At 37.1% G+C, this 13,446-nt stretch overlaps 1 protein-coding gene across 9 annotated transcripts in view; it reads left to right on the forward strand.

Annotated features, from left to right (window-relative positions):
* UTRN (utrophin) overlaps nt 1-13,446 on the forward strand; it is a 337,069-nt gene that overhangs the window by 233,371 nt on the left and 90,252 nt on the right. The window contains exon 1 of one of the 9 annotated variants that reach the window (XM_064413624.1): nt 10,959-11,100. The exons of the other annotated variants lie outside the window; for them this stretch is intronic. The gene's annotated coding sequence lies outside the window, so the exon portion shown is untranslated. Of the gene's footprint in view, nt 1-10,958; nt 11,101-13,446 lie in introns of those variants that run through there. 9 annotated transcript variants of the gene reach the window in all.

Below are 13,446 nucleotides of genomic sequence, written 5' to 3' on the forward strand. Positions count from 1 at the left end.
ACCAATGCAATGTTTGATACTGTAATACAACCTTGGCTTTTTGTTTTGTCATTTCTGAGGATGCTCAATATTTTGTTGGCTAGTTTTTGGTTGCAGTGGCATATTAAGCAAATGATTTCTGGGACCTGGCAATGAAACTCCCAAGACCTTTTTTTCTAAGCTGTAACTGCTCAGAAAAATGCTTGTGGATTTAGATTTATGTATGCTTTTTTCTAAGATTAGTTGGTATTTCAATTGCATTTACAAATGCTGGGTACCTCCCGAAACCTAAAGATGATATTTCACCAGATGAGCTGCCTCACTGGATCCCAGAGATGGGATGGAATAAGGAAATAAGACAGGACATTTCTCTGAATGCAAATATTGTTTTTTGCTGAGGTCTGTTTTTCCAAAGGCAGAGAGCCAGGAAAAAACACTGGCACAGTCACAGTGAATCTGTTTTTTCAACTGGGGAGTGCTGCTAGAGGGCCACAATAATACAGGGTCCACTGCTGTATTTTTTTCAGATGCTTTCATAGCCTGTATTAGAGATGAAAACTGTTTGTCCTGCTCATACCTTTCTCATTTTGACACCAATTTGAGGTTCTTTCTGTATAGTCAATAAAACCCGCTCTGGTTTCCTTGATTTCTCTATGATCTGCTTTGATAAACTGGAAGAAACTAAGAAGAAACTTAGTCTATTTAACAATGCTGTTCACTTGTCACTCAAGGTGTGGAGTACAGCTTGCAGAGATTAATGCAAATCTTAAGAACCTTTTTTATGTAACTGTCACTCTTCCATATGAATTTTGTGCAAACACTAGAGAGATTTATTTTCCTTCATCTTGAGTTCTCAGTGGGCAGAGTCCCCTATGCATCACTGTTTTGGAGAAACTGAACAGATGCATTAGTTTATGATGCACTTCTTAAATATGCAGTAAGAGAGAGGCTGTTACCACTTTTAAATCCTCCTGAAACTTACTGCATTTGCAGACACGGAGTGGTGAAGAATCTTTATTTTCTGTTAAAAGCATCTTAATCTAGATCCTACTTCTTGCTGCTGCAGGCAGGCTCCTTAGGGAAGAAGAATATTTATTCCAGTTAACTCCTGAACTCAAGGATCCTCAATCCCTTGTTATTACAGTCAGTAATCCACCCTAGGAAGATCAGCAATAAATTGGAAAAATTTTGTTTCCATGGCAGCCACCCACTCCTGTTTTCATGCAGATTCTAGAGACTGAAGGCTAGGTTTCAAAATAGGGGAGGGGATGGGATTCTGCTTTTTCTTACACTTTTTTGTTAGTTTTCCCATTTTTGTTTTGTTACGTTTTTAGAGTGCAAGTGTAGGTATTGGTTTAATGGGCAAGGTAATTACAGAGGGGGTATTTTGTTCTGTTTTGTTTTCTTTCCAAGAACTCTTAACCATAGCTGATAGTTGTTCCTAGACAGTTACCACACATCTGTATCTTCTGACCTGGATTTCAGTGAATTTCTCTCCTCCAGGATGGTTAGTCTGTGGGGCTCGGCAATTTCTAGGAATGTTACTAAAAGCAGTTTTCTTCTCTGAAGTTTTGGTCTTTCAGTTTTGGATGCCAAAGGGTTCTAAACTTAAAATGATGCTTAAAGAATTGAATCTTTCTTTTAGGGAAGCTGCTGGAGGTTATCTTTTTGCTAACGTGTTTCCTGCAAAGTGAATTCAGTGTTGTGCTTCAGAAAGGCATTACAGTGGGTCTAGGGCTTCCACTCCTACACCTGGAGCTGCTAGAGGTCCTTACCACTTACAGAATCATCCAGAGTTAGTTGTTTTGGGGCAAAGGTGGAGGTTTTTTTCTTTTAATCAGATTTGGAATCTGAATGGTCGTCTTGTGAGGCTGGTAACATACCTTTCCTCATGCCATTTAAAGTATTGTCAGTAGCTGTCCACGTCAGAAGACTTGGGGTACTTTGAGCTTCAGTATTAAGGTACAATTCCTCCATATAGTGCTGTGCCTGGTAGGTCTGCAGTGTCTGCAGTCCTTCCTTAGAGTTACTGAGATTACTTTGTTTCAATCAATGGGCTACAGAATTTTATAAGCATGGTGTAATTAAGATAGAAAATATTTGCTTGACAAAGTGTCTGTTGGTTGTTTGGGTTGGGCTCCTTTTGGAACCTTGGCTTTGGACCTCTAGTCTTTGGGGTGGCTCTTTAGGCACCTCTTTCTGGAAGGAATGCTGTGTTGTCCTCACACTTGTACTACTAATGAGTTATTTTACGTGCTTGGTTGGTCATCTTATAATTTATTCCCCTGTAGTGTGTGAGGACACTTTAAAAGCATCCTGTACAAAACCTGAGTTTTCTCGAGGGTCCCTTCTATCTTGTTGCTTAATGACAATGGAACATTATGTCAGTGCTAGTAGTGAAGCTACTGTGTCCTAAAGTGGTTTCAAGCACTATATATTAACTGGATGTCAAACTTTGTAGCCTGCTCTGCTAAATAGACAATACAAATGCAGTAACTTCTGTGACATGAACAGCCTTTTCTGGTTCTGCAGTGAATGAAGATCAGCATAAACTCTAGTTTTTGGTAGTCTGAGATGCCATGCTATTACTGACATGTGACTGTGCTGCTAGGTGGTTGCTGTTGGTTATTCCTGTGATGCCTCAGGTTTTAGCCTTTATGTTTTTCAGATTCTGCACTGCTTTGGTGTGGAGTCCTGAGCTTCATATTAAGGGATTGTAAGCTCTCTTCACAGGGTAGCTAGACAAAACAATTCCTTCTCTAACTGGGGACCAAGGATAGCTAATCCAAATCTCAGGCCCAAGAGCATAAACAACAGTGGAGTGAAGAGAGAAAAACAAGAAGGATGGGACTTTATAAGCTAAAGCTATAACTGGACAACTAACTCCAATATGCTAATGGACCAGAACTTAAAAGTGAGAGACCTTGTAACTGATCATCCATTTTGTGACCATTTTGGGTGCAGCCCTGGCTGGGCTCTTGCACTGCGCAAGATGTATCCATTGAGGCCTTTTAATAAATCTCTACTTTATTATTTAACTCTGTCTAGCCTCTGTTCTAGGTTAGCCTTCACAAGGTATCACCTATATCCTGTTTCTCTGTAGGAGAATTTGAGGGGATACGGGAAGCTGAATAGTTCTTCTGAACTTCTAGCCACTGGGGGCTGTTCCTTAAATGAACAGGTATAGCCTGTGGTGAGAGACAACATTTCAAAGATGTTCTCAAAGAACTTAATAGTTGCTGCTAATGGTAATTAATGTATTTTATGATAGGTCTAAAAGACTAAAATCCTTTATTATAAAATGAATGTGTAAATGGAGAGAAAAAAATCTCTATGCCAGTGTTTGATGGTATAACACAATATGCCAATGATATTTCCTAGGCAGTTTTATAATATTGTGTCAGCAATTTTGTGTTTGCAAACAATATTTAGAAGCTTAAGAGAGAATAAACGAAAGCCATAAATCATTAAAATGTTTTGATACATTTATTTTTCCTTTTGTTTGAAGTTGGACTGAATTTTATGCATTCTGTCTATGTAACTAAGGAATTTTTAGTCTAAAAGTCCTAATATAGGCAATAGAATAGATTTTTTAAAAACCAGCAGACTTCCTCTCCCTTGAAACAGCTGGTTTGCAACTTACATGCTTGAAGAATTTTTAAAATATAAAGTAAAATATTGTGATTAATAAAAGGACTGTGCTGATCATTTTATAAACAGTCATTAAAAAATGCATACTTTATAACTGTGTGATTTACTTGGGTCTAAATTAAAATTTTCAGTACCAACAGAGGCTTGAATGATTGAATCCAATCATTACTATTATTAGTATATTTTCCATTAAGCCAGTGTAACAGGTCAGCAAGAATTTAATATTAGCAGTAATAGAAGAAAGAATAGTAAATGAGATAGTTTTAAAGAAATTACTGGAATAAATACATCGTTTTTCTGTTATATATTACTGCAGGTCATCCAAAAGTTCTTTTCACTTTGTTCTAGATTTTATACAGTCTATATTTATTTCCCTTGGAATCAATCTGATATGAAGTCTATCTTGTTTCTTTCTATTTTTAAATAGCAGCTATTTTTACACTTTCTCTTTTGTGGTTCCATCTTCTTTTTGAGTGATGGATCTGCCTCAGAAGAGAGAGGCTAGAATTTTGTGTAAGCATTCACTACCTTGAAGGGATAAGGTTCAAGTCAGGGAAGAAAGCCTCCAACAGAACAAAATGCTGACAGGGTAACATTGTGATGCCCTGAAAGGAGAGGAAAGACTAATTGTGAAAGTGTTTTTATCATCATATAAATGCAAGGGAGGGGGAGGGTGTAATTTTTAGGTGAATTTCAATGGTGTCTGCTAATTTTATCCTGTGCATGTGATTTTTCAATCTCAGGTTTTGTAGCAGAGAGATACTGAACAGTACTTGATGCTGACATTAGTGCTGTGGTCAGTGCCTGCTGTCACATTCCTGGGTAGGGAGGCTTTCAGGAGCCTCAGTCCTTGAGACAGAAACAAGTCCCCAGGCTTTGGCTAAAACACAGACTGCTGCAAAGCAGTCACACCTGGTTGAAATTACTCCTTTTCAATAGGTCGGCTTCATTTGGGATGATTTTCTGGTGATCTTGTGTTCTTCTGTATGATCATGCAGATAATGCCTTCTGATATTTCTGACTGCTGCAAGATTCTTAGTCCAGTGAGCATGGGTGCTTGGCTGCAGTTTCTCAAACCCTTTTTTCACCTGTGTCTTCCTACTTATGCTTTGCATGGTGCTGGTGCAACAGCACAAGAAGAGAAGGAAAAAGTTATTATCTTAATGCTAGATCTATGAAGGAGTGGCTAGTTGTAAGCACAACACAGTATATAAAACAGACAAATAAACAAAACCCCATGGTGTTGTAAAAACAAAGGTACTTTTATTGCTAGAGAGAAAACTAAACAGACACAGGTCAGATGTGAATCACATTATTAATACTATTCTGGAAAAACAGCTTGGGTACCAGGATGATGTGTGTGGCCTAAGAAATCTCAACATACTGCAAGTAAACATGCTTACTGCATTTTGTTTATACTTGCAGAAAAATGTGAAGAGGTTTCTAAAAAAGCAATGACTTCAGAGTTAAAACACAGAAGCTAGTGCACCCTATTGCTTAATGCAATGTAAATTAACTAAATACAAGAAATAAGTGAAATTCCTTTACTTTTTAAAAACTCTGTATTTCTGATATACTCTTTTCACTAAGGTTTCTGGGGAAAGAGAGCAGTATATAGGTTTCTTGCTGCATTTTCATGTTTTAACCTTTATTCAAATGGCTTTGACAATTGAAATTTCTGGGAAGTTGTTGCAGATGTGTTGAAGTATTCTTCGGCATTCAGTCACTAAAGATCAATTAGAGGTTTTTGGTTTTGAGACATTCCCTGTGTTCTCAGTGTTATTGTTTATACCTTCATCATTTTACTTATTGCTTTTACTTTTCTCCATATCTTTACTAGGTAACTTTGCCATGGCATAAAGCTTGTTTCTAAATGTCAAGGACTAAAAATAACAATTGGATTATATATTTGGGTGTTTGGGTTTTTTTGGTTTTTTCCTAAATGAGAAATTGTGGTTTCAAATTCTGTTTCTAAAGAACAAGAAATTCTGTTTAATACATGCTGGTTCTACTATATATAAAATATTACAATTCTTTGCCTGAAGAGCTACAAATAAAAAAGCTTGTGATAGGGAGAAACAAAGCAGAGAAAGGAAATGAAGTGAGAGAACATGAGTAATAAGTCTGTCTTCTGATCTCTCTGATGTGTCCACCCTATATTGGAAAGTATTTGTGGAGCTGAGTTAAATAGCCCTGCTTCACAGAAATATTCTTTTAAGTTCTGGTATCTTTCTCTAATGACCCCTAATCACTGTCAGTTATATTAAATGACTTTTTTTCTCCTGGGCAGAAAACCACTTTGTAGTCATCCCCAAAAAAATGGCTTATGATAGCTTCTGCAATAAGTTTCAGTAGGACCATTTTTCTTTTTTTCCAGATTAACAGTAATTTTATAGAATTATTTTTAATCAATGAACATGGTTTATGTGAACAACAATTAACAGAACTAACAGTGGGTAAAAATAAGGCAAAGTTTTGTCTTTAATGTGCATGGATATTTTGCAGATCTTTGGAACTAGATTGTTTTCAATTCCATTTCCATTCAATTTCAATCTTTTTCTACTAAATAAAACCTTAAGCAGGTTGTTAAAATCAAATAGCAAACAGCTGGAAAGGAGGAGGGCACAACCCTGTGATGGAGCACTATTTGGAAAACACTGACAATTTTCAAGTGGGTTTGCTCAGTGTTTTGTATTAATATACGTGTACTGAATGCCCAGCAATATTTTAATTCTAATTTCTCATTGGCAAAATTGTCTGAAAGCAGCCATATTCCTTTTTTTTTTTTTTATCCGTTTAGTTGAATTTTCAGGTCCAGCAGCATTTCCTGTTGCTTTTGAGACATTGTTAGATCATATATTTGAAAATGCAAAGACTGATCTAGGCTGTTGTATTGGGCAAGTTCAGTTTGCAGAGACATAAGTGCAACTAATAAAGCAAGACACACTATTGCATGTTGGGACAAGTTTGGGTGTCCCATTTGACAAGGGGCTTAAACTCCCAGCGGAAATCTATTTGTTATTTATATTCTGTGTGGCTCATGATGAGGGAAAATTCTCTGCTTCTTAAAGCAAACACACACCCCGCCCCCCACAACAAAAAAAAAAAAGAAAAAAAAAAAAAAGAAAAAAACAGAAAAAACGAATCCTACCACAACTATGTTGTGATACCTGCTGCATTGCTGCTGTGCCATAGAATATATGAAATATTATACTTGGCTTGCCTTTTTTGCCTTTTTTTTTTTTCCTTCTTAAATGCCATTGGCTTTTACAGGTATGTCATAGGTGCCAGGTTCTGTGTTTTCATGTTCCTCTAATTTCTTATGGCAACTAGAATGAGCTGAAGGAGGTGACTTAAGCAGAAGGGAAAGTCATGTTGCCCTTAGGGTATTCCTTCCTCAGGACTCTCTCATAAATGCTGGAAAATTGTCAGAAGTAGAGTATTTCCTCTTTCAAACACTACTTATTTTTTTCAGTAATGGTTTTACAGTAATCTTTCTGTAGTGAGCAGATGTTGGATATACTAGCACACAATCCAGAGACTGGAAATTTTGGAGAAGTGACCCAAAGCAGAGATCCAGCATAATCTGGCATGTCACAGTAACAAGCTGTGTGGTAACAGCTCTACAAAGTTGCTGTCGTTTTAGATAGTTTTGAAAATGGGAAGCCATAGTGGAAGAGCTGAGAGCAAAAAGCTACGAGGGAGATTGAAGGAGATTGTGGTGAGGAAGACAGTTTGACTCTTTGGCGATTATTCAGTTGTCTGTCTGGACCATTTGCTTCCAAAGAGAAACCAAAGTGACTGTTTATAAGAAAGAGGAGTAATTAACGTTGACAGGGTTTCTGCTTCTGAAAGGATTTCTCATGTATGCATGCATGCATACAGAACAGGAACGCTAGAGTTAGCCTCAAATTGCAACTGGTCCCTAGCATTTTATTCTGCTTCAAAATTCAGCTGGACTTGGTTGCCTGTGCTTCCTCCTCCCTTAAAGGGAATATTCCTCCCCTTACACAGTTTTCATACAGGAGAGGCTCCCTTGAGACTTTCTGCAGTGATCTGCTTATTTATAATTTATAGGTCATGCTGTATAGTACATATTTTTCTTGGTGATCAGAATTCATTGTCAGGGATGCTGATGTACTCTAGCAGTAAGGAGGCTGATGTAGAGGAAACCTCTCAGGAGATGTGGGCATGCTCACAAAGTGCATCCTATCTTTATTGAATGAATATTCATAGTGCTGCATATCACAAAGTTTCTCTTAAGTGCATTGAGTTTGAACTGTAATTACTAAAAGTCTTTCTCAAGACTTCTGCATTAATATGGTAGGTACCATTAACTGTGAGGTAGCTTATGATACCAAACATATTTGACTTGTCACATTGGTGGTTTTTTTTAAGAAATGAAGAGAAAACTTAATCACACAAAATAAGCAAAAGGTGACCTGAGTTTAACTACTCTTAACAACAATGCAGCACCCAACTTGTTAATGGTGCCATAATTTCAGTTTGAAGCAGGAAGCTAATGGCAGTTCATCAGTGCTCAGCAATCACACAGCCTGAGCAAACCCAAGCCAGTCTGTTGCCAGCAAACAAGGAAAGAGGAATGTGTCTCTCTTATGTTGAAGAGATAGATGCTTACTGTTGAGGGTGCAAGAAAATAGGCAGTGCTAACAGGATATTTGAGGGCTCTTGCTCAGTTAAGTAATAAACCATTTAATATGCAGCAGATGTTTTGTGTGTCTTGTGTCAGGCTGGAGGCGGTACATGTTTTGGATGCATAAACAGAATAATGCTTTTTTTGTGTTCTTTATCCCTCCCCCTTTTTCTGTGAGTATTTTCTGACATGAAAAGGAGAATTATATCAGTTGCTACCCATAAAGAAAAGATGGAATTTGATGCTGAAAGTGTTTCCACCACAAACTCATTTGTTGGGTTTTATGTAACTGTTTCCCAAAGCTACCCAGTATTATATTAACTGTTATCCTAAGCTACCCAGTTATACACTGTGCAGTGCACAGTTACCCAGTTTGAAGCTAATTAGAGCTAGCATTGAGGACACAAATTTCCTTTGCTTCTTCAAAGGAGGTACAACTTTGAAGAGTGTGGAAGAAATGTAACTTCTGTTCTGCAGACAGCTTTACAAAACAGTTTCATCTGAAATGGAAGGATCCTTTTTTTTGATGGTATATTGCCTTGTCTTTAAGGTTGCTTTTTAGAGGCTATAATATTTTTAAATGTCTTTGAAATAGACTCAGTGCAATGCTTTACTTGGCATTGTACAGTGATCTTTTCCTGTGGACTTTTTCAGGGTTTTTTTGGCAGACAGTTTAAAATGTTATTTTATCTTTGCTGATTTTTTCCTGACAGTCCCCCGTGTCTGGACACCGGTTCTTGTATACTTTAGATTAAAAGTTCTGGTTTGTCCCTGAGTTACATAAAAGTAGTTGTCGTGTTTCTGACAGGAGCCAGGAGCAGAGTTGGGGGAGACAGGCAAAAAAAAATGGAGCAAGTAGAGAGGGTTAGTTATCTTCCTGCCTTCTGTCGATTAGAAATGTATGAAAATGCCTCTGATGACACTACTGGTTTACTATAAAATAAATAAAAACAGGAATAAAAAGAGGTCCAGTCTTCCAAGGTTGTTGATATTAGATAACTGTCATGCTTCCATAGCAGGGTTTGGTGGGATTAGTTTTCCTTCACCAAAAGCACACTATAGTCATTTTGATAGAAAACTGAATGGCATTTGGCAGTTTGGCATTTGAAAATTGGTTCCACTGCTAGCAGGGTGATGACTGCTGTTGTGTAAAAGTAAATACTTTTTATCCACCACATGAAGAGTAGAAAGTTGCAACAGCTTTGCTCTCTTCCTCTTTCAGTCTCCACACTGATTCAGGCATTTTTGCTGTCTCTGGGGTACAATCTGTATGGATTCTTGTATTAAATTCTGATTAGATATGTTAAACAGATTTTTTTTTCTATAAGGTCCATTAAAAACATTTTTTCCTATGGATATCATTGTAAACCAAGCCGGTTTTCATCTGCTGTTGTGTAGTTTATGCAAGCCATCAAATTTAATGATTCTCATACCCTTTTTTAGCTGTCATATCACAAGTGATTTAAATCAAAATATGCTCATTTATATTAGAAACTTGCTGGATGAGCAAAATAGGTATATTCTATCAGATTTTGTTTTGCTGTTTATATGATACTTTTGTAATATTCATGGTACAGTGAAATACAAAGTAAGGATTGAATATAAAGAATTGCTTTCCTGAAGAAGAGAGAAAGAGTCAACAAAGTTCAGTGGATATGCACTGAGCAGCAACCCCATCACAAAAGGGTTCCTCTGGCCAGAGTGGTTATATTTCTGGGGATTTCAGTAGTAAATCCAGTAGAGAATTCACATTAGCACACTGAAGCCTGTCTTTTCACTTCAAAAAAAAAAAAAAGTAATTATATATTTTTTAAAAAGCTTTCTGACGATAATGTCTTTGGCATCAGCACAAGGATGCATGGTGTGGTGTTTTTTTCCCCACACAGTAGTTCTTAATCATATTTAAACTACATCCCACCCCCAACAAAAATAAATAAATTTTAAGGAAAAAAAAAAATAAAGAAAAGAAAAGCCTTTAGGCATTCCGTATTTTCCAGTCCCTAAAGACTATGCTCTGTTGAGCTTCCAAACTTCTCTGGGCAACCAAGTCTTGGTTATCATTGACCTAGAAACACAAATAAGTCTCCTTTAATTGGACTAGGAAATAAGAAATCAAGTTACATAAGATCATTGGTGCTGGAAGACATATTAATGAACATCATTATGCCTCATTTTTTTGTAACCTTTGCTCAATTAAGCAGGGTCTCCCTTCATATCTCGTTGGATTTAGGTCCTGTAGCATCTCTAGGGAGCGTAGGACTTGCAGTTCTTGCTTCAGAGAAGACTAAGTTCTTTCTTGGAAAACTAACTGTGAAAAAAAAAATAGTTTAATTTTAAAGAAAAAGTGTAGCCCTCTGATCTTTAATTTAAGAATAGCTTTTTAATGTCTTTTTTGATGAAATCTGTGTGGCAATGAAGCTTGCTTCTGCCTTTGTGCTGTTGTACTGGATTCTTTTCTAGTGCACAAAGGAGGCCTTTCAACACTTCACAAGGTTATTTTAAATGTGGCTTTTCCAAAGAGACTTCCAAACATCTTCTGCTGATTTTGGAATGCTTTTAGATGAAAATGGAGGAAATAGCCTTACTGGTTTTGTACAGCCTTACTGGTTTTGAGCTGTAACAAGTTCAGAAGGCAGTTACCGTTCCTTATATTGAAGTGTCTCGCAGGAATGTGCAGATGCAGTTTGAGATGTCAGTTTACTGGTTATCGGTTTTTACAATGTCAGTGACAGCTTTGTGTTTCTTGTCTCTAAGCCTGAGCAGCAGTGGTACAGCATACTTTCCTTCCTCTGTCTCTTTGGCTGCACTACTGCAAGGTACTTTGTTTGAGAGATGTTGTAGATGCTTATTTTATGTAATGGGTATCTGTTAATGCATATTCAAAGGTGGGTGGTGTTTTCAGTGAGTAGCCATGAGCACATGCACTCCTCCAGAGAGAGAAGGGAAATTACAAGAGACAAGACAATCTCAATGAAAAGTGCCCATATTTCTGGCCTGAAGCATTTATTTTGATAAATCAAAGGGAAAGTCTTAAGTCAGCTAACATTTATTTGCCTCTGGTAAGAGATCACCAGCATGGAGTCTAATTCTCTTTTGCCCGTATCTTTGCTTTTAAATTTCTGTCAGTTTAGTTTCCTTGTGCATGCAGGCAAAAAGGAGAAATTTGCTGTAGATGTGACTTCTGGGTCCACACTCACATTGAACCCTTGTAGCTGACACCCTATTTGCACTCTTTATTGACAGTACAGCAAAAGAGTGAGCAAGTGGCAAATGGTAAACTGAGACAATTTAGAAAAATGCAGCCTTTGGCACTTCTCTTTGGTCCTTTTTGAGATATCTATTTAGAATCCTCTATTAAAAAAGAAATCTAAAATACTCAATATATATTTATTATGAAGGCAAACAGCTTCTTCTCTTTTTTCTCTTCCCCCCCCCCCCCCCCGCCAACACACTCATATTTCCTTTTCTTCCCCTGTTCTGGTGTTGGTCACTGTTTGTCACATGTAGGATACTGTCTCATCTTCAAAGTCTCATGTGCTACGTGTGTCTTTGTATCTCTAGGTAGTAATGATTGTATATTAAGTACCATTTTCCCCCGTCATTATTTCTCTTACCACATAGATTTTGTATGAAGTAGTAAAAAGTAAATGCATGGTGGGCTGCATGGTCTCAAGTTAAATATTGCTCTGTATTTGACTATTTTCCTTATCAGATGGGATAGACACATAAAATTGACTTTTACAGAGAGATGGGTACAGAGACCAAAACACTTCTGAAATTTTTTGTGTACATGTTCCATTAAATAGTATCTGACAGGAAGGAACAGCTTTTAAACATGCTATGCTTATTTCCTTTCTAGTTCATTCTTTAGTGAGGGAGACAGCTGGCACAGACTCAGTCACAACCTTTATCTCTGTATGATCTTTATAAACAATTCCTCATCTTACTCTGAGTTTGCTCAATCATCCTGCTTATTCTTCCCATCCTGTTAATGCCATGGATTATTTTTTTCCATTTCATTTTAGTGTATAAAAGTAACAGGAGTTTTTCAAGCACCGGCTGTAGAAAGAAGATGAATAAGTAATTAAATGCTACAGGAGCTGCTGATTGGCACATAAGGCTACAGTGTGCTGAACTGATATGAGTTACAATAACATGCATCTTTACTTCCTTGAAAGAGTGCATAATGAGACCTGATTTAAATATGTTCTGTTTTTAAGAAACATCCCATGTGTTTTCTTTGAAATTAGCTTTGCCTTCATCTGTTGGAACTATTAAGCAGATCTGCTCCTTGAATTATTCTGTACAAGTCTGTACAATTCAAAAGAGAAAAAGACTGCAAATTAACAGTGAGTAATTTTGGAAGTCCACTTACTAGGCTCAAAAAAACAATTTTAAGGTGCAGCTGAAGGACATAGGTGCTTTCAGGATACATTAAACAGTGTAAAAATCACAATAGCAAAAGGTTTGGAGCTTTTAAATTTTCCAAGAGAGGAAAATACTTCAACTGCAAAGCATTCCCAACAGAAATTTTGTAATGCCCTGGTTTAGACAAGTTCCTTTAAAAATCTTACCTTACAAGAAGGGTTGGGTTTTATATTAGAAATAAGATGAACCTTTTTGCCCTCTCTTCCTTAAAGATACGCTTATCTTGGTGTAACAGATCAACTAGTCTATCTGTCTGCATTTTTAGTGTTATAAAGGGAGTAATGTATGTTTCAGCGTCACTAAAAGAGGAACAAATCAAAATGGAGAGTAAATCACTGGCTCATGGCTGAAAATCATGAAGGCCCTTCTGTTTTTTTTCCTGAGAGGAGGATTGTGTTGGTTGGGTCCTGGGTTATCCACCGTAGTTGGCTAACTTGAGACCTCATACCTACAGAATGAGTGCTGCAGCGCTGATTGTAGTTATTGCTTTGTTTCATGCTGCATAAAATATTTCAAGAGTGTAGTTTTGTAAGCACATGTCCATCTACCACCGGAAGACTGTTTTTCAAAGCAGGTTTTTTAAAAGTATTTTTGGCTATTGTTTAGGGTCAGCTATGAAAACAGTTTGTGTTGACACAGTATCAGCACACCAGATTTTAGCTTTTCAGGACTTTTCCCCCCTCTTTTATAAGAATCAAGAATGTCTAAAATTAGTGTTGGTTTTTCCAAGACTC

The sequence above is a fragment of the Passer domesticus genome, chromosome 3 (assembly GCF_036417665.1).
Source record: "Passer domesticus isolate bPasDom1 chromosome 3, bPasDom1.hap1, whole genome shotgun sequence".
Taxonomy (NCBI): Eukaryota; Metazoa; Chordata; class Aves; order Passeriformes; family Passeridae; genus Passer; species Passer domesticus.